The sequence below is a fragment of the Apium graveolens genome, chromosome 8 (genome assembly GCF_009905375.1).
Source record: "Apium graveolens cultivar Ventura chromosome 8, ASM990537v1, whole genome shotgun sequence".
Taxonomy (NCBI): Eukaryota; Viridiplantae; Streptophyta; class Magnoliopsida; order Apiales; family Apiaceae; genus Apium; species Apium graveolens.
Window position 1 is genome coordinate 182,110,572 of NC_133654.1, and position 21,654 is coordinate 182,132,225.

The following is a 21,654-nucleotide window of genomic DNA, read 5'->3' on the forward strand; positions in this document are numbered from 1 at the left end:
GTTGTGTTTCAGGTACTTTAGCGAGCGTTTATGCAAACACGTTCTCGCATTCGCAAGAGGACTTTAGATACGGCTGAGGAAACAGACTCCGTTCGTGATATTTCGGAGAAGATAGATTTTGAAGATTCGGATAAAGAGAGTGAGCAGAAAGAACCGGTAATCATGGGTGATCGTATAGTTCCAGCAGCAGATCCAGCTCTTATGGACTTTTCTCGGCCTAAAATTGATGACATTCAGTCAAACATCCTTCATCCGGCTATTCAGGCTAATACTTTTAAAATCAAGCCGGGCACTATTCAGATGGTGCAGAATTCTGTTTCTTTCGGAGGTGCTGCGACTGAAGACCCCAACATGCATATCAGGAATTTTGTCGAGATTTGTAGTACTTTCAAATATAATGGTGTTACTGATGAGGCTATCGAGCTGAGACTTTTCCCATTCTCTCTGAGGGATAAAGCTTAGGACTGGTTACATTCTGAACCAGCTGGGTCCATCACTACTTGGCAAGATCTTGCGCAAAAGTTTCTGGTGAAGTTCTATCCAATGGCAAAGACTGCAGCTATGATGAGTGCTCTTACTCAGTTTGCGCAGCAACCGGCTGAATCTATGTGCGAAGCTTGGGAGCGTTACAAGGAGATGTTGAGAAAGTGTCCACATCATGGTATGCCTGACTGGATGGTGATCACTGGTTCCTATAATGGTTTAGGGGCCCAATCTCGGCCCATGCTCGATGCAGCAGCTGGAGGTGCCTTGTGGGCCAAAAGCTATACTGAGGCTTATAATCTTATTGAAACTATGGCTGCAAATGAGCATCAAAGCCCAACTCAAAGGATGATTCCTGGGAAGGTAGCAGGTATTCTGGAAGTCGATGCAGCTACATCTATTGCAGCGCAGCTCCAAGCGCTGTCTATGAAGGTCGATTATTTAGCCAACTATGGAGTCAATCAGATAGCTATGGTGTGTAAGCTTTGTGCAGGCTCTCATGCTACGGATCAGTGTTCTCTCATTAATGAATCTATTCAGTATGTGAACAATTATCAGCGATCGTAGCAGCCTGTGCCAGCTACTTATCATCCTAACAAGAGAACTCCTCGCAATTTCAGCTGGAGCAATAATCAGCATGCTGTTCAACAACTATATCAGCAACCTATAAGTAAGCAGTTTAATCCACCTGGATTCCAGCAACCACAGCATTATGCTTAAGGCAATCATATCCTCAATAAGGAGGTGCTACTCCACCTTCTAGTGCTGATTTCGAGGAGCTCCAACTGTTGTGCAAAAGTCGGGCTATTTCTATCAAGACCTTGGAGAATCAAATCGGTCAAATAGTCAATGTCGTGCTCAATTGTCAACCTGGCACACTTCCCAGTGATACTGAAGTGCCAAGTAGGAAGGAAGCTAAGGAACAAGTCAAGGATGTCACCTTAAGGTCTGGAAAAGTTGCTGATGCTGAAAAAGCAAAAGATGGAGAAGTTGAAGTTGTAGATGAAGAAGAAAAGCAAAAGGAGAAAGCGGAGGAATCCAGGAAGATTACTGTTAAACACACTCTGCCTGAGGGTAATACAGGGGAGAAACAGCTCTATCCTCCATCACCTTTTCCTAAGAGATTGCAAAAACAAAAGCTGGATAAGCAGTTCGGTAAGTTTCTGGAGGTGTTCAAGAAACTTCAGATCAACATACCTTTCGCTGAGGCTCTGGAGCAAATGCCTAGTTATGCGAAATTCATGAAGAGTATTCTTTCAAGGAAGGTGAAACTGGATGACCTTGATACCGTTGCTCTAACGGAAGAGTGCAGCGCTTTGCTGCAACAAAAATTACCTCCGAAGCTTAAGGATCCAGGTAGCTTCACCATTCCTTGCACCATTGGCAAGTTGTCTTTCGACAAGTGCCTGTGCGATTTGGGAGTGAGCATCAATCTGACGCCATTGTCTGTCTTCAAAAAGTTGAATTTGCCTGATCCAAAGCCCACCTACATGTCTCTACAATTGGCTGATCGTTCTATTACATACCCACGAGGCATCATGGAGGACGTGTTAGTAAAGGTGTTTAAGCTCATCTTTCCGGCAGACTTTGTCATTGTGGATTTCGAGGAAGATAAGAAGATTCCCATAATCTTGGGACGACCTTTCTTGGCTATAGGTCGTACCTTGATTGATGTGCAAAAATGTGAACTTACTATGAGAGTGCAAGATCAGGATGTAACATTCAATGTTTTCAATGCGAAAAAATTACCTACAGAGGATGAGGAGTGCTTCAAGGTGGATTTGATTGATTCTGCGGTAACGACGGAACTTGATCATGTGCTGATGTCTGATGCCTTAGAAAAAGCCTTAGTGGGGGAATTTGACAGTGAAGATGAGGAAGGTAATGAGCAACTACAATATCTAAATGCTTCTCCTTGGATGCGGAAGCTAGACATGCCATTTGAATCTCTTGGTAATATTGATCTCAAGAATGCTGAGGGAAAGCTCAAACCATCTATTAAGGAAGCACCTACTTTGGAGCTCAAACCATTGCCTGAACACTTGTGGTATGTTTTTTTAGGTGATGCATCTACTTTGCCTGTTATTATTGCATCTGAACTTTTAGGTAGTGAGGAGGAAAAGCTCTTGAGGATCTTGAGAGAATTCAAATCGGCCATCGGATGGACTATAGTAGATATAAAAGGGATCAACCCTTCGTACTGCATGCATAAAATTCTGCTAGAGGAAGGTAGTAAGCCGACGGTTGAGCAACAACGAAGACTTAATCCTATCATGAAAGAAGTGGTGAAGAAAGAAATTCTGAAGTGGCTAGATGCAGGAATTATATATCCTATTTCTGACAGTTCTTGGGTGAGCCCCGTGCAATGTGTACCTAAGAAGGGAGGTATAACTGTGGTAGCAAATGAGAAGAATGAGCTCATCCCCACTCGAACAGTCACAGGATGGAAGGTATGCATGGATTACAAAAAGTTGAACAAAGCCACGAGGAAGCATCATTTCCCTCTTCCATTTATTGATCAGATGCTTGACAGGTTGGCTGGTCATGAGTATTATTGTCTTCTGGATGGCTATTCGGGGTATAATCAGATTTGCATTGCACCAGAAGATCAAGAAAAGACTACTTTCACTTGTCCATTTGGCACGTTTGCTTTTTGTAGAGTTTTGTTTGGCTTATGTGGTGCACCTGCCACTTTTCAAAGATGCAGGATGGCTATATTCTCTGATATGATTGGAAACAATGTCGAAGTGTTCATGGACGACTTCTCCGTCTTTGGATATTGGTTTGATGAATGTTTGAATAATCTTCGTTCGGTGCTCAAAAGGTGTGTGGAAACTAATTTTGTGCTCAATTGGTAAAAATGTCACTTTATTGTGCGTGAAGGCATTATTCTTGGGCATAAAGTCTCTAGCAAGGGTCTTGAGGTGGACAAAGCCAAGGTGGGAGTCATTGAAAATCTTCCACCACCTATTTCTGTGAAAGGAATCCGTAGTTTTCTTGGTCATGCGGGTTTTTATCGGCATTTTATCAAGGACTTCTCGAAGATATCTCAGCCGTTATGCAACTTGCTCGAGAAAGATGTGCCTTTCAAATTTGATGATGAATGCTTGGAAGCATTCGAGACTCTCAAGAAGAGTTTGACAACTGCACCAGTTATTACAACACCTGATTGGACAGAACCTTTTGAGATGATGTGTGATGCAAGTGATTATGCAGTGGGAGCAGTTCTTGGGCAGCGCAAGAATAATCTTTTTCATGTGGTCTACTATGCTAGTAAGACACTTAATTGAGCTCAAATTAACTACACCACTACTGAGAAGGAGCTCTTGGCTATAGTCTTTGGTTTCAAAAAATTTCGATCTTATCTGCTTGGGACAAAGGTGACAGTATTTACTGATCATGCTGTGATTCGTTATTTGTTCTCAAAGAAGGATTCGTTATTTGGTCTCATTCGTTGGGTGCTCTTACTACAGGAATTTGAGTTAGAGATCAAGGATCAAAAAGGTACTAAGAATCAAGTAGCTGACCATCTCTCTAGATTGGAGAATCCCGATTCTACTTCACATGATAAGACATTGATCAACGAATCTTTTCCGGATGAGCAGTTATTCGCAGTTCAGGAGGAAGAGCCATGGTTCACAGATATTGTGAACTATCTTGTCAGCAATATAATGGCTCCTCATATGAATGCAGCTCAAAAGAAGAAGTTTCTGCATGAGGTGAAGTGGTACATGTGGGATGAACCATATTTGTTTAGACATAGAGCTGACCAGATCATCAGGAGATGTATCCCATTTTGTGAGACGGAAGGGATATTACGAGACTGCCATTCCAAAGTTTACGGTGGACATTATGGTGGTGAAAAGACGGCAGCTCATATTTTGCAAGTAGGTTTCTTCTGGCCTATATTATTTAAGGATGCACATCAGTTCGTTTTAAGGTGTGATCGTTGCCAAAGAGTGGGGAATCTTACTAGAAATGATGAGATGCCTTTAAATGTAATGCTGGAAGTTGAGGTCTTCGATGTTTGGGGAATCGATTTCATGGGACCATTTATCTCGTCCTGCAATAATCAGTACATCTTGCTGGCAGTCCATTATGTCTCGAAATGGGTAGAAGTCAAGGCTCTACCGATGAATGATGCAAATGTAGTGTTGAATTTTCTCCATAAGCAGATATTCACAAGGTTTGGAACGCCACGAGTAATCATAAGTGATGAGGGGTCGCATTTCTGCAATCGTAAGTTCATTTCTATGATGCAGCGCTACAATGTGAATCATCGTATTGTTACTGCCTATCATCCGCAAACTAATGGTCAAGCTGAAGTGTCTAATAGAGAGATCAAGCGCATTCTAGAGAAAGTTGTTTGTCCGTCAAGGAAAGATTGGTCTTTGAAGCTCGATGAAGTTGTTTGGGCTTATGGAACAGCATACAAGACTCCACTTGGGATGACCCCGTTTCAACTTGTCTATGGGAAGGAATGTCATTTACCTGCGGAGCTTGAGCATAAGGCTTATTGGGCGTTGAAGAAGTTAAACCTTGATCTAGATGCAGCTGGGAAGAAGCGAATGCTTCAGTTAAATGAACTTGATGAATTTCAACTTCAAGCGTACGAGAACAACAAAATGTACAAGGAAAAAGTAAAAAGGTGGCACAACAGGAAGCTATCTCCTAAGTCATTCGTGTCGGGGCAACAAGTTCTTTTATTCAACTCTCGTCTCCGACTTTTTTCTGGAAAGTTGAAATCAAGGTGGTCTGGACCTTTTATCATCAAAACTGTGTTTCCACATGGAGCGGTGGAGATTTTTGAGAATGATCCGGGCCAAGCATTCAAGGTTAATGGTCAGAGATTGAAGCATAACTATGGGGACACGACAAACCGGGAAGTGGTTAGTGCCATTTTATTGTCAACTTGATCGAACTCCTCTACGTCAAGCTAATGACGTAAAATAAGCGCTTCTTGGGAGGCAACCCAGGGCTTTAACCTTTAGGAACCTTTAGAAGTTAGTACCATATCCAAAAAACCCAAAAAATCAGAAAATTGGGCAGAAAAAAGTTTTTTCCAAAAACCCCTGGGGCGCCCGCCTGGAAATCCTGGGTTGCCGCTCGGAGTCTGGGGCGCCCGCTTGGAAATCCTGGGCGGCTGCTGGGAACTTTTCTGTCAGAAATTTTTTTCGGTCTTATAAAAACTAAAAAAATCAGAAAACCCAAAAATAAAATAAAACCCATAGCAACAACCCACAAACCCACGTTTTCTCTCCCACAAACCCCACTCCTACTCTAATTCTAACCCTAAATCCTACCCTTTATATACACACAACTTCTCCATATAACCTCCCATATACTTTCAACTTCAAAACTTTCTCCTAAACTCAAAACACAACTCTTAAACACTTTTTCTCAGTTTCAATGGCACCTAAGAGATCCCGAACTATTGATAGCAGCAGCACGTTTCCTACTGCTGATTCTTCGAGGGGAACTGCTGCGAGACCTCGTTTAATGGATGGGGCTGCTGAGGAGGAGTATACTAGGCTACCGACGAAGCCAATTTTGAAGAAGAGGGGATTTTTACCATCGGGGAGGGATGGTGAGTTATTACCGATGATTACGGAGAAAGGGTGGATTTCTTTTTTTGAGTCACCGGAGGCGGTTCCGATGAGTGTGGTTCGCGAATTTTATGCGAACGCCAAGGCTGAGAAGAATGGATATACGGTTGTTCGTGGCCTTACTATTGATTATCAGCCTGTGGCGATTCGCCGCATTATTGGGCAGCGACAAAGGAAGCCCGAGGAGGAGAACTGGAATGAGATGACCTCCGGGGATTTTGATTTGGATTTGATTTGTGCTACTCCCTGTCAGCCGGGCACGGTTTGGAAGTTCAAGACGGGATCTAACGAGTATCATTCTTTTCTGGCGGTTGCGATGAATAGGTATGCCCGTTCATGTAATGCTTTTATTTGTGCTAATATTTTGCCTACTTTGCATGCACATGAGGTTACAGTTGAGAGAGCAAGGTTGTTATGGGGGATCTTGAATGAGGAGTATTATGTGGACCTTGGTGAGTTCATATACCAAGTGATTTTGAAGTTTTTGAGGGGGAGGACACAAAGCAACATCCCTTATGCATCTACTGTCATGAAGCTGTGGAGAGCAGTTGGAGTTCATTGGCCTCCTTACGAGCAGCTGCAGATGTCAGCCGTTCCTATTGACTCAGTGACTCTAAATGTGATGCATAAGTGGACGGGCGGAGAGCCCGAAAAGCATGGTTTGGGATATCATCTTCCAGGAGGACGACCAGCAGCTGGTGCTACTATGGCTAGGCCTAGTCAGGCTCGTGATGAGGCAGGCTCTTCTAGAGCTCAGGAAGGTGCTGGTTCAGGGATGGCTGATGCCCAGTATAGGAGGCTATCCAGGAGGATGGATGCGATGTATGAGTCGTAGAGTAGGTTTGCTCAGGAGCTCACACTTGCACTTGGAACTGCTTTTAGAGGCCTTGGAGCTGACATCCAGTGGCCCGTTTTTGGTGAGGACTCTGCTTATCCGCCTCCTGGCACTCTGCCCTCTGAGGGTGATGATGATTTCTCCGAGTAGGTATACCCTGTGTTCCGTTCTACTGCCTTCACTGGGGACAGTGAAGATTTTAAGTTTGGGGGTGGTAGTTAAGGAATATATTTGTGTGTGTGTCATATAGTTGCATATTCATTATAGTTTAGTTCATATAGTGCATATTTTTGCCATATATAGTTTTTTTATAGCTTTATTTATCATGTCATCTAGCTCATGCATATATCATGATCCCTTTTACGTTACTTTACCGATTGATTTGTGATATTGATACGAGTGTAGTGATAGCGTTAGAGTGATGTTGAATCTTGTAGGTTGACATGCATGCTAGAAACACTTGTAATTTCACTAAGTCTTAGAGTATGCTTAAGGACTAGATTGTTGTCATGGTTTGATGGTTTTTGACATTAATCTATTGATTATGCTTAGAATTTATGATAGGCTCTTAATGATAAAAGGCATGAAAAGAAAAAAATTGGAGTAAAAAGTGGAATTCATTGCTAATTGTGGCTAGGTGTCAATTGGCTAGTAGCCGGCTCGTATTTTTATGTGAGTAGTCTAGGGTTGAGCAAGATGGAGCGAAACGCACTTGCTCAGAAATTTGAAAAAAAAAGAGAAAAAGAAAAGAAAAAAAAAGAAGAAAAAAAAGTTTAATGCATAATTGATCACGAATGGGCTCTTTGGTATTTGAGTTATTAAGTTCTTAGGGGAGTTTGTGCCTAGTGACCTAAGGCTTTTATTAGTCTGGGATCCGCTAACCTAACACTCGCTAAATGGATGCCATTGCATAAGTCTTTTGTGGACCTCACTCATTGCACGGTCAAATAAGCATTTGTTGTTGTGTTGAATAAAAGCATAATTCCGTAATAATCTCCAGTGATCTTGAAGTTTTATAAGTCATTCTGTGTCTAGAATTTATTCTTCGTATAATCATGTGATTGCCTTCAGAATAATCGAGTTATGATAATTGATCTAGTTTCGAAGCATATCTGTTAAGCATCCGCACACACCACGTTTCTGGTTGTATGTTAGTTTGCATGATTTGATTAATCTTTATTCACCTAATTGCATTTGTTGAGATGTCATGAGTTGGTTGGTTTAGTCATTGTGAGGGGGATCGCTGCATTTCATGTAGTTTGCATTCATGCATGTTTTTGTTTTGTTTTTGAGTCTGTGACGCTTGAGGACAAACATCGATTTAAGTTTAGGGGTGTGATAAGTGGCATTTTATACCACTTAGAACGTCTTATAATGGCTTGAATTGATGTCTTGAAATCAGGTATTTTGTATATTTGTTGTGTTTTTCTAGTGTTTTTGCATTTCAGGGTATAACTTGCGTATGTAGGAAGAATTCATCATAAATAAGCCTAGGGAAGTGCTTGGCATTGGTTGTGGAAAGTTGGGGGCAGAACGCAGCAAAATCGGGAGTAGAATTCAGAATTTTCCAGAAGGTGCTGGGGCGCCCACTCAGGATGCTGGGGCGGCCCCTCGGGAGCTGGGGCGCCCGCTCAGGAATCTGGGGCGCCTGCCCAGGGACGAAAATTTTAATACTGATTTTTACAATCCTTATACTGATGGACTTCTGAGACGGCTGGTTCTTGTGGGCTTCTATATAAGTAGTTTTTAAAGACGTTTCAAAGTGTGTGGTATTATGCAAGGAACGAAGAGAGAAGGAAGAAGACCGTTTTAGCACATCACAATGAAGAAGAGGAAGCATACATTTTCTTGTGATTCTTTTATTTGTTATAACAGTGGATGCTAGTTTTCTTTACTTTGAACCTTATTACTCTTGTGACGTACTCTGGTTTTAATAAGTATTTTTATTAGTTTATATTGTGTGTTATTATCATGTTTTCATATGAACCCATGGTGACGATGAGTTCTATGATGGGCTAATCGTGATCATGGGGTCGTAACGGATTTATTATGGATTTCTTTAGTTAGTTGTTTAATACCTTAGTGTGTTATGATTGTATGATATCTACCATAGGTTGTGCTTATTCGTCTTATGTGCGTCGCGAACATGTAAGATAGTCTGTTAATCTCTTGTGAAGCGACGGTGGATCTTGAGATTTAGAACTTGCCATGCTAGAATAGGTTTATATATGTGTATGCATGATAGTGGATAACTCTAACCGTTTTACTTGCCCTGTGTAATCATAAAGAATAACTTGTGCTTAAATCGTTATGTTGTCAAATTCTGTAGACATATAGGGTCTCAACATAATTGATGCCTATTCAACTTCTATCTTAATTGTGGATGATTGGTAGAATGGTATTAGTACAATGAATGTTGGCTTTTATCAGTTTCGTGTTGTTCGATTAATATCATCATCGTTACATGCTAAGGGTAATGATAATAACTATTAAAGGAAGTAATAATGAATTTATGATCTCATGTGTGTTTAATATTGTTAATTCAAGTGTTAATTAAGTGTTTCTATCTTGTAGTTAATTATAGTTAATAATTAGTTAATCAATCTAAAGAGTTATTGTCTTGACATTGAGAAGTAATCATACATTGGTGAGTGAGTGTTAATTAAATATAATTAGTCTGAGTCTCTGTGGGAACGAACTAGAAATTATTCTATATTACTTGCGAACACGTATACTTGCATGAATTATTATCGCATGTTTTGTGCCTAACAACTGGAGTGAGAAAAGGAAATGTGTATCTAGCTGACTTCAACTCATTAAATGCAAAATTTGTCACTTGTCTTTTCAGCAAGGCAAGTCAAGATGAAAGTTGGCCATGGCACAAGAAGCTATCCCACCTCAACTTCAAGACTATGAATGAACTATTCAGGAAAGATTTGGTAAGAGGTATTCCTCAAGTCGAATTCTCAAAAGATGGATTGTGTGATGCCTGCCAGAAAGAAAAGCAAATCAAGGCATCATTCAAGAAGAAACTTGAGTCAACAATTGAAGAACCTCTACAATTACCGCGCAAGGATTTATTTGGACCAGTGAATGTGTTGTCCATCTCAAAGAAAAGATATTGCCTAGTAATTGTGGATGATTTCTCAAATTTCTCTAGTGAAATCATCATCAATCACATAAGGAAAGTCAACACTAAACTTTCTTCATGTCTTTGGCTGCAAATGCTATATACTAAGGAATCAAACTGAGCAACATGGAAAGCTTGATGCTAAAGCAGCTGAAGAATTTTTGTTGGGTATGCAGTTGGAAAAGCATGCAGAGTCTACAGTCTCAGAACCAACATTGTTATGGAATCTGTACATGTTGTGTTTGATGATAAAAAGATTGAAGGACTGCAAGATGAAGGTTTCCATGATAGCATCAAATTTGACAATGTTGAGATGATTTGTGATGATAGTGAAGATGAAAGTGATCAAGAAATAATCTCTAAGGATAATACATAAAAGTCAGTAACAAATGAAGCACATAATTCAACCTCTGACGAAAGACCAAGTGCATCCTCCATCTAAAGGCAATCTGCATCATCCGTTGGGAGGCAAAAATCAACATATGTTGAACCATCAATAGGAGTTGAAAATCATTTTGGATCACACAGTAAAACTGCCCCAACTTCAAGCCAAAATCCACAAACTCATGGGGAGTTTCTTCTAATCAAAACTCATTCACTCATCAAGAAAACTACGAGGCCTCTTCTTCTAGAGCTAATCTACCTCAACAGAGAAAATGGACTAGAGATCACCTTTTTAAATTAATTATTGGTGATGTATCTTCTAGAGTGAAAACTAGGAAATCAACTCAAGAAGAATGTCTATCCAACAGCTTTCTGTCTCAGGAAGAACCTAAAAAGGTAGAAGAAGCTCTGTTGGATCCTGATTGGGTTTTAGCTATGCAAGAGGAGCTAAACCAATTTGAAAGGAATAAATTATGGAAGCTGGTACCCAAGCCTAAAGGAAAGAATCCTATTGACACCAAGTGGCTATTCAGAAACAAGATGGATAAAAAAAGAATAGTAGTCAGGAACAAAGCTAGATTTGTTGCTAAGGGATATTGTCAACAAGAAGGAATAGATTTTGACAAGAACTTTGCTCCTGTTGTAAGACTTGAAGACATCAGAATCTTTCTGACCTATGCAGCCCATGCTTCAAGGACTATCAAATGGATGTTAAAAGTGCATTTCTGAATAAAGAGTTGAAGGAGGAAGTATATGTCAGTCAGCCTCCTGGTTTTGAAGACCCCAACTTTCCAGAATATATCTACTATATTTTGAAAGCACTTTATGGACTGAAGTAAGCACCTAGAGCCTGGTATGACACTTTGTCAAAGTTTCTCTTAGAAAATCATTTCACAAGAGGTACTGTTGATAAAACTTTATTTTTTAGAAATGTTAATGGATCTAGTATACTTGGTCAGATTTATGTAGATGATATTATATTTGGCTCTACATATGAGAAACTTTGCAAAACATTTTCCAAATTAATGCAAAGTAAATATGAAATGAGCATGATGGGAGAACTAACTTATTGTCTTGGTTTATAAGTTAAGCAAGTTATTGATGGAATATTCATTAGTCAAACCAAATATATTTATGGTCTTTTAAAAAAGTTTGACTTAACGGATTGCACATATGCAAAAACTCCCTTGGCCACTACCACTAAGCTTGAAGTACTAAAAAGTTTGTGGACATTTCAAGTTCTAGAGGCATGGTTGGCTCACTATTATATTTAACAGCCAGTATGCCAAATATAATGTTTGCTACTTGTCTTTGTGCTAGATTTCAAGCTGATCCTAGAGAATCGCACTTAGTAGCTATAAAGAGAATTTTCAGATATCTCAAAGGAACACTAAAACTTGACATTTGGTATCCTAGAGATTCTAGTTTTGATCTAGCTGGTTATTCAGATGCAGATTATGCAGGTTGCAAAATTGATAGAAAAAGTACCACAGGAGCCTGTCAATTTCTAGGAAACAAGGTAGTATCTCAGTTGTAACACCCCCAGATCCGGGGTCGGGGATCCGGGTCGTCACGGTCTTTCTTTCCACAATATCACTTCACTTAATTAATAATAACCAACCTTATGCTGTGACCCCACACTAACATACACCACAACCCGTTATAGTCTCAGAGATGAAATTCAAATAAGTACAAGTCTTTGAATCCACAATTTAAAAGTTATTACAACCCAAAACGATTACTTGATAAATTTATAGTTAATTGCCATTATCTGCCCCAAGTTATAATTATACATAATTGATTCTCCAAAAGCAGATGGTCTAATCTACAATAGATCTACCTCTACAGCTATAGCAGCTACGACATCAACGGGAAGACGCGGAACGCTTTCCACGCGCTTGCGCTGGGTCTGCTGGAGTCTGGTCATCTTTCCTAACTGTTGTTGTGTGATGAAAGAAGAAAGCAAGGGTGAGCAGCAAGCCCACCAAAATAATATGCATAATTATTTACAATATATGAGCCTACTCATAATACTCATGAAAGTCTTGGTCAAAAGAAATGACCCAAGTTGATAACTTAATGCGATGAAGTCGCAAAATATTCAGTATATATATATATACATATATACTTTTCAAAATATTGGAAGTCCTCTTCCATGCATAATATACACAAAGTCCCAGTGTATAACTGTATATAAAAAATATCGTTGCAAGGTGATCTCATATATCTAACCTTGTCTCAACGTTTTTCTGAAAATCTTTGTCATTCATAAGACAATTATTAATTAGATATAAGTTTAAAAGATGAAGTTACCAAATACTTCACTACATTTATATCATTCCCAATACTACTTGAACTACCACCGTTCAAGTTATAATCAATTTCAAAAGTTCATCCCACTGATGAGACCACAAGATAAGACTTGAATAGATTCAATCTTTGAAAGATTATTGAATGAAAAAGTTATGAGATACTTTATTTAGTCCCGATATATATATAACCACATATATATATCCCTTTAAACATTTCCTGGAACCTCTGTTATGTGAAGTATGAACAGAGTTCGAAACATCCAATGAATTTTGGAAAGGAAAAGAATTTTGGCATAAACCCGATATCTTGCTGATCAGGCAAAGATACCAATAAGTAACCTTTTCTACTAGTAGATGGACGAATTCCCCACTGGTCATCACCCTGGTCATAATTAAGACCTATGCTGGACTGCCACTCAGCCACCTATGCATTTGATGGACTCCCACTGAGCCACTTACACAATAATAGACCGTACCTCGGCCTGTCGCTTATGCCGACTCAATGAGAGGGGCTTACTTCCCGAACATTGGGCAAGTAATCAATTCATTTACCAAATCTGCAACCTTGTTGCGAATATAAAATACACCACAGAGCCGGATTCCCCAGGTTTTGAGCGAGTATTTAAATCCCCTTAAAAGGAAGATCTTAAATATAAAAATGAGTTTTTTTTGGGATCCGCTCTGACTTTTAAAAATCATTTTGAAGACTCGAAAACACTTTAAAGAGTGTTTGGAGTAAGGCTGATTTAATGAAGTAAATCAGTCCCCAGAATATTTTAGAAAATGACTGAATATTATTATTTTAAATAATATTCCCATAAAGAATAATCTTTATAAAAATAATTGAAGTAGAAGTATTAACTTATACTTGAAATAAACATTAAATAACCAAAGATATACTTATATGAAAGTATTATCTTTATTTGAATAATCGAAAATAAGTTTGATTATTAACACCTTATTCTTTAATAGAATAAAGAATATACCTCAGCAAATAATCGGAGTCATAGATCCTCAAATGAATATTCAAATAATATTCAATAAATAAAATAAGCTGAGTCATAATACCTCGAATGAATATTATAAATAATATTCATTAAATAAAATAAAGGAGTCATACATCCTCAAATGAATATTCAAATAATATTCAATAAATAAAATAAAAGAGTCATAAGTCCTCGAATGAATATTCAAGATAATATTCAATAAATAATATAAAGGAGTCATAAGTCCTCGAATGAATATTCAAGATAATATTCAATAAATAATATAAAAGAGTCATAAGTCCTCGAATGAATATTCAAGATAATATTCAATAAATAATATAAAGGAGTCATAAGTCCTCGAATGAATATTCAAGATAATATTCAATAATAAAATAAAGTTATCGAATAAACCTTATTCGATTAATAGTTTTGAAAACTATAACCATATATATATATAAATATATATATATATATATAAAATCTACTCGGGATCCTCGACTCCCGGTTTTAGAAAATGTTTTCACCTTTGGGTCCCTATACTAAGGGTATACGCAAATACCGCTTATCTCTAGCATAGGTATTATGCAACGAATAAGCACTTGAACCAACAGATATATAAATCAAGAATACGAAACAGGCATGCATATATATATATACCATATCAGCATGCTTCAATATATCGCAACATTTGCTAATTAACCAACATGCATCTATCGCAAGATAATGCATATACATATATTCATCACAACAACAGTATAACGGGTAGAAAACTTGCCTGAGCGACTTGGGGTGATAAAAGGCTCGGGACGAGTCTGGTAACCTATAAACAACAAGTAAGTTGGAATTAAACCAAAATCACTTGTAAATCTATACTTTAACTAACTTAGACTCTAACGCTTGATTTTGCGCTCACTGATTTGCTTAAGTCACTCGGGTACCCTCGGCTCCTTCATTTTTAATAATTTAACCTTTACGAGTTTTAAAGCGATTCCTTCGCGAGTGACTTACCAACTGCCTAAAACACTTACCATAAATGTTTCATGCATTAATTAACCCTTTTTGGTCTTTAACCTACATTTCAAAGTAAGGCGAGGGAAAAAGTTTCGTTCGTGAAACGCCGTTACTTGAAACGGTCGTTTCTCCTAAACCGTAAATCGGAATCGAACGAACTACATATCAAAACGAAGCTCGTAACATGAGCTATCTAAACATGGCAGTGGTCACAATCTAGCAGGGGGTTCTCGGGTCCTAATGTTATGCACAAAAACAGTCCAAAGAAAATCGGACATTACGACGGCTATGTTTACGCGATTTCCCAATTTTTTTACCATTCCAAATCATATCAATCCAACTACCAATCAACAAAAACTCAAGATACATATCAATGATACTGATTTCAGTCATAATAAGCTCAAGGATCTCAATCCAATCATATATTATAACATCTCCAAATTCAACTAAACTACTTAACAATTAAGCTCGAATCATGCTTATCGTTCGAATAACTACTCATCCATCCAAACCATCACCAAACTTCAACATTAAAACTTATTACTAAAGGGTGTGAAGATTTATACCTTTCTTGGAGGGTGGAAAGTTACTAGGAAGCCTTATGGAGCCTCCTACAAGCTTGATCTTTCCAAAGAAATCAAGAATGCAAAGTTAGGCTTTGAAGTTTCTAAAAGTCCGATTTAAAGAACTGTAAAAATGAGGGTCTTACCATGCTTATTTGGAAGAGACTTGTGAACAAGAGTTGTAGGCTATCTCAATACCTTTCCAAAGAGCTATATAACACAACATTTGAGTGAGTATTGAAGGAGATATGACAATTTCAAGTTGCTGGGTTTGTTTTGGCCGAGAGCTTCTCTTCATGGGAGCAAAGTCAAATTTTTAATTTTTGTGTTATGATATTTTGCTTGGTTGATTTCCTTTTTGGCTTGGCAATTTTGATCTTTTACCATGGTAACTTTTGCATGGCCAAGAATCAACCAACAACACACTTCTTTTTGTCATGCTTATGTCACCATGCTTGTGTCACCTTTTTAACACATGTCCTTTCCTTGTGGTTTGATGATGTCATAATCCTTGGCTTCTTGTACAAGCTTGTCTCTTGGTCGCTTATTTGTTTTACGGTTCGCTTAACTTTCGTTCTCGTTCGTCGTTTGAGGGATCATATCTGGGATCTTATTACTTGGGTTCCCCTAAAGCTTTCTCAATATTTTATATTCCTTTTATGATCCTCTCTTATAATCCTTGAATTTAAATCCTTTTAATCATGTTACCTTATACTCATTTCTTTCGGTATCTGGTGGATTTTCGGGAAAAATCAAAGTGTCCGGATTCGAATTTTAACGACCTTTACATACACTCATTTACTTTATGGAATACTAATACGATCTTAGAATTTCCATAAAAGTACTCCTATATAGTGTGGTCTGAAAAGTTTTCTCGTTCAGCAAAAACACTATTCATAAGGGTTTCAAAATTTCTCAAAAATTGGGGTTATTACAGTCTCCCCTCCTTAAAAGGATTCCGTCCCGGAATCAGATAGAAAATAAATGGGGATACTTTCTTAGCATTACACTTTCTAACTCTCGAGTCAATTTTCCACATTGTGGTTCTACCACCAAACTCTGCCTAGTTTGATAATCCTTCTCCTAAGCACTTGTTCCTTTTCATTCTATAACCCTTCCTGGTTGCTCCATATAGGTTACGTCGGGTTGCATATCTATGCGCTCATATGCCTCTATTTGACTGGCATCCGAATTACACTTCCTTATCATTGATACGTGGAACACGTTATGAACTTGCTACATGTTCGGGGTTAGGGCTAGCTCATATGCTAACTTCCCAAACGTCTTAATATATCCAAGGGTCCAACAAATTGTAGAATTAGCTTTCCTTTCTTTCCGAACCTCATCAATCCTTTCCAAGGGATACCTATAACATTACTAGGTCCCCTATTTCATACTCTTTGTCCTTTCGTGTCAAATCGACATACTTCTTATGTCCTTCCTGGCTACTACCAGTCGTCCTCTGATTAGATCTATTATATCCCTGGTCCTTTGGACTACTGCGGGTCCGAGCATCTTACGCTCTACAACTTCATCCTAACATAAGGGAGATCGACATTATCTTCCCTCAAGAATCTCATAAGGCGACATCTCGATAATGACATATGATCTATTATCGTAAGATAACTCAATCCGAATTAAGTGATCATTCTAAATTCTTTCAAGTCTATTGCACAGACTCTCATTATAGCTTTTAGCATTAGAACTTTTGCTTCTCAATACTCATTCTTTTCCAGTTCGTAATCGCTATCACCTTCTGTTCCTAATATTATACTGGTTATACTTTTGCTCGTTAGCGTTCTATAACCTTTTAATAACCATGCCAACCTTAGTATCACGAATGTGTTCCCATTCCGCATACTACCACCACTTTATTACTCCTTTTTCAGTTGTTTCTATTTTCCAAAATTTGATCAATCATATAGAAGTAAAGGAATTCGTTGAGAGATCACTATGATCATGAACACTTGTTATATCGCATAGTTAGTACAGAAGGTGGCCAGCCTTTAGTACTTGACAAGCAATTAAACAACATGTGGTATCCTACTAGGCTTCTATCACAAAGATAGATAGTCATTCGGCAATACCTCCCCTTCTGGAAGGGTTGTTCTTCTCAGCTTACATGAAATGAAAAGAAGAGAAAAGAACGAACTGAAGAGAATTGTATATATGAAAAAAATATACTGCCACAAAATATCTGGCTTGGAACCTACCTCTGAACTATAGAGGTTTGTCATAGGAGAACAAAACATATACGTATATAAATCAACATTAAGCATTATAGCCTCGTATTTCCCATGCCTAAATATTTTCGCTATCCCGTCCATCATTCTATGGACCCACACTTTTCCTCGAGCTTATACACAATTACCTTTGAAACTCCCTCGACATCGAAAATCGAATCTGGGATCTCATTCTAGACATCATCGTTACTTGAATTCTATGCTTGCACCGCAACCTTCCTCGTATAATAATACGACTCTCTATTGATAAGAAAGAATAATTATTCACTAGGTAGATACTCTACTTAATTAGTCTATCAATGATAACTTATACACTACCACGACCCGATTAGTGGTACTCAATCTCAACACCCATTCCAATACAACTCTCACGGTTGTAATCAGCTCATTACTCGCAGAATCATTGCTGCCTTACTATGGTCCACCACTGACCCACTGTAGTCATTCATTTTCCATGAAGTCTTAATAGCTAACCATACGGAGTCTATCCATGTCGTAACAAATCCTTCTAAGGAGGTAACATAATCACCATTCCTGATTCATGAAGAACACTCCTGATCCTGACATACATACATGACATGAAGCATATAAAATTTCAGAAGAGTTTCAATCAAAGCACCGATAGCAGGTTAATACCATTCTTAATCATATGCCTTCAATAGAAGACTTAACTCAAAGGTTTGTTTGGTCCTTTTTGAAACATGGTCCTGGCTTATCTCAAGATAGGACCTTCTAAGATAGATAGCCCGTTCATGGCGATTACACAATTTAAACCTTTACCAACTACTATTACGGTTGGGTATTGCACAGTCATCAGAAGGAATGTCAATCTTCCAAACCATAATACAACCTTCATAGCTTTAACCATCATCACTGTATTCCTTTGGCACAAGCGCCTATAATTATCCTTTTACCGTTAAAGTGTCGGCCACCTCTTTGGCCTTTCCTGATAGTAATAGTTCCTTATAATCAATGTCTTTTAACCACCTTCAACTAAATTTTCTACCTCATTTCAATCACAGCTTATGTGAAGATGTTTTCCTTAAAATCTGATGAGTTAAAAAAAAATTTCCATTTTTCCATAAGTTATCCCCTCAGTCTTTAGAGGTTAATCACTGTCATGACTGACTCTCAATCATAATTAGAACATCTTTTATCTTAAGTCCTAATTGCCCTGAACAATTTCGACCATTACTGGTTCGATCCATACTTTCTCGTGGTTTAACACGTGCCCCATTTGGCATCATTATAATTACGTCATTTTTCTTTATCAACATTTCTATTCTTGAGAATTTTGAATATTACCTTTCTCCTTGTAAAACCTCTAAGGTTATCCTTGATTCGTTCCTCCTGTATTCCCTAGATACAGGGCATATCAACATACCCTTTACTAATACTAGAACCATTATCTATATGTTTCTGAAAAATTTTCTCCACTGATACTTAAAGGTTGTTGTTACCTTAATCCTTTCCAAATCATACTGTCAAAACTCATACTGTCCCTATTAAGGGTGAAATGCCAACCTTTATGCATTCCCCTAGGATTCATTTTAAGTTACCGATGCTCTATCCTTAATTCCACCTTTAAAAAAAGTACAAGCATCCTTCCATGGATAAATAAAGTCATATATCCCTGATAAGGGTATCTTATTCAATCATTCCCACCTCGATAGTCTATACCGAATTTCACAATAGCATCCTTATTCAATATTGAGGTCAATCCATATGGCCTCCAAAAGATAACAATGGTCATCCGCTTTTCTTTCCTGATTTGGTAATGATAACATGGATGTTCTGGAAGATATTGGTCATGTTCAACGTGAACTTCTTCTTAATAATTCCTTATTTACTTTTGTTGTTTATCTCAACAGTCACCTCAATGTTGGGATATCTTTCATATCTGGCGTCTCCCTTTCTGGGTATCATGCCACCGGTCTTACACTTCACCTTCTTGAAGGTCACTTCCTTCATCCAATTTTCTTAATTTCTTACTTTCTTATCCCCTTAGTCTATCCGCGTCTCATTATTTATCCTTCGAATTATCTCAAGGTTTCCTCGAATCCTCCCAACTTAAAGGGGGATAAAATATACATAACTCTTATGCCTTCAACCATCAATTTTAACTCATGGTGAATCACCCTCATACCAATGATTACATACTTTCTTATTTCTATTGCTACGAGTCTTTAGGGTTTCCTCATACCCGACTCCCTTATCATTCCTCAAACTCTCTTGCCTTTATATTCCTTTCTCTTATCGTTATTTCATGAACCAACACAACATAAGCATTGATTTCGACATCCCGTCATTCTGGATTCGTGCCCTTAGAACGAATCTTGACAACTTTTACAACTTAAATTCATAATTCATCATACTCGTCTGCCTTTGTTCTGGCTCTAAAGCTTTTACACTATTCCATAACCTTGGGAATTACGATCCCGAAAACAATTGGCTGAACTTTAATCAGTTTATTATAATCTCTTGCTCCGTGCCTTCCTTGGCCTTTCACCAGCGGGTGGTCTCTCTCTTGGGAGGGTAAGTGACAAAACAGTCTTTTGTGGTTCGTCAATCATTTAGAATCTCAAATGATTCATCTATTTCCTTTAGCCAGGCTCTTGCCTCGACTGGGTCAGTTTGTTCCTTGGAACTCTGAGAGCTTAGCGATTTAAAGGTCCTGAAAGAATTTCCCACCGCACTGTCTCCTCAGGGTGGTGGTTGGAGATAATAGTCTAAGTTCTCTTTAGACAGGTCCATGAATTGTCGTATAGGAGTACCGTCTCGGGTCTCCTTTCCTTACTCGACTTTCTGTTTCCTTATTATGAAATGTTTCATCCTACTCCCCATAATTGGGGTCATCTTTTAATTTAAAATCCTCATTTTCCACTCCATTATGTCATGGGTTCCTTCTATCTTGATGGCGACCTCCCTGACTATCACGTTCAGGGTTTACTCTAAATCTTATTCCTCAAACTATGGCTCTCATCTAAGTTCTCATCTTTAAGCTCTTGAACATTTGGAACCCAAATTCTGTAGGAATACCTCATTATTCCCTTCTCATCTTTCTCGGTATTAACCTCTTATCTATTTGTTGGCTCTCTGCCTTCATTCATAACTTTTCTGGCACAATATGATCTTTTCCAATAATTCGGGCTGTATTGCTATCTCAACAGCTTTTCGGTACCGGCTCCGGTTACCTTCACTACTATTTCCATTTTCTCAAAATCTCTTATAAACTCTCCAAAAGACATTATCATCTTGAGTCTCTCCTTTTTACTAAGGGCATCAGCCACCATATTGGCTTTCCCCGAATGATAAAGAATCTCCCAATCATAATTCTTGATTAGCTCTAACCGCCTCCTCTGGCGTATGTTGAGCTCTTTCTACGTAAGAATGTACTAGAGCACTTATGGCTTAGGTAATTCTCGCACTTCTCTCCATACAAGTAGTGCCTCCAATCTTTAGGGTAAAACTATTGCCACGAGCCCAAGCTCATGGGTGGGGATATCGAATTTTAAATTCCCTTAATTATCTTGACGCAGACGCGATTATCTTGCTGTGCTATATAAGAAGCACCCTAATTCCTTGTGCGAAGCGTCACTACACTTCACAAAATCACCTTTTCCATCCGGCAATGCCAGCATAGGGGCCATCACCAACCTCTGCTTCAGTTCTTGAAAGCTGTTCTCGCATTTCTCTGTCCATTCGAACTTCTCAGTCTTATGAGTAAGCCGCGTTAAAGAGGCTACTATCTTTACAACTTGAACGAACCTCCGGTAGTGACCGGCCAATCCTACCTCTGGTAGTCGACCAAACCATGGTCATCAATTCATCAGTGGTCCTTTATCCAATCCTGTCAGGATCCTCCATGGGATCCTCCTCAACAACTATCCCTTCTAGGACAACATCCTCAACCGCTACATCCTCAATATCAACATCATCCGGTCCTGCGTTAGGACACTCTATCGGATCCACAATCCCATCTCCAATTAGTAATAAAACATCATCGCGTTGATGTTCCTCAACTTCAGGATTCGGAGTCCCGCTACCATATACGATAATGAACTACGCTTCTATCGCTACATTTATAAGGGTTCCCATAAG

At 38.6% G+C, this 21,654-nt stretch overlaps 1 pseudogene; it reads right to left on the minus strand.

The window, feature by feature from the left end:
- Positions 1–550: 550 nt before the first annotated feature.
- On the minus strand, positions 551–665 carry LOC141681621 (small nucleolar RNA R71; annotated as a pseudogene).
- Between the last annotated feature and the right edge of the window lie 20,989 nt (positions 666–21,654).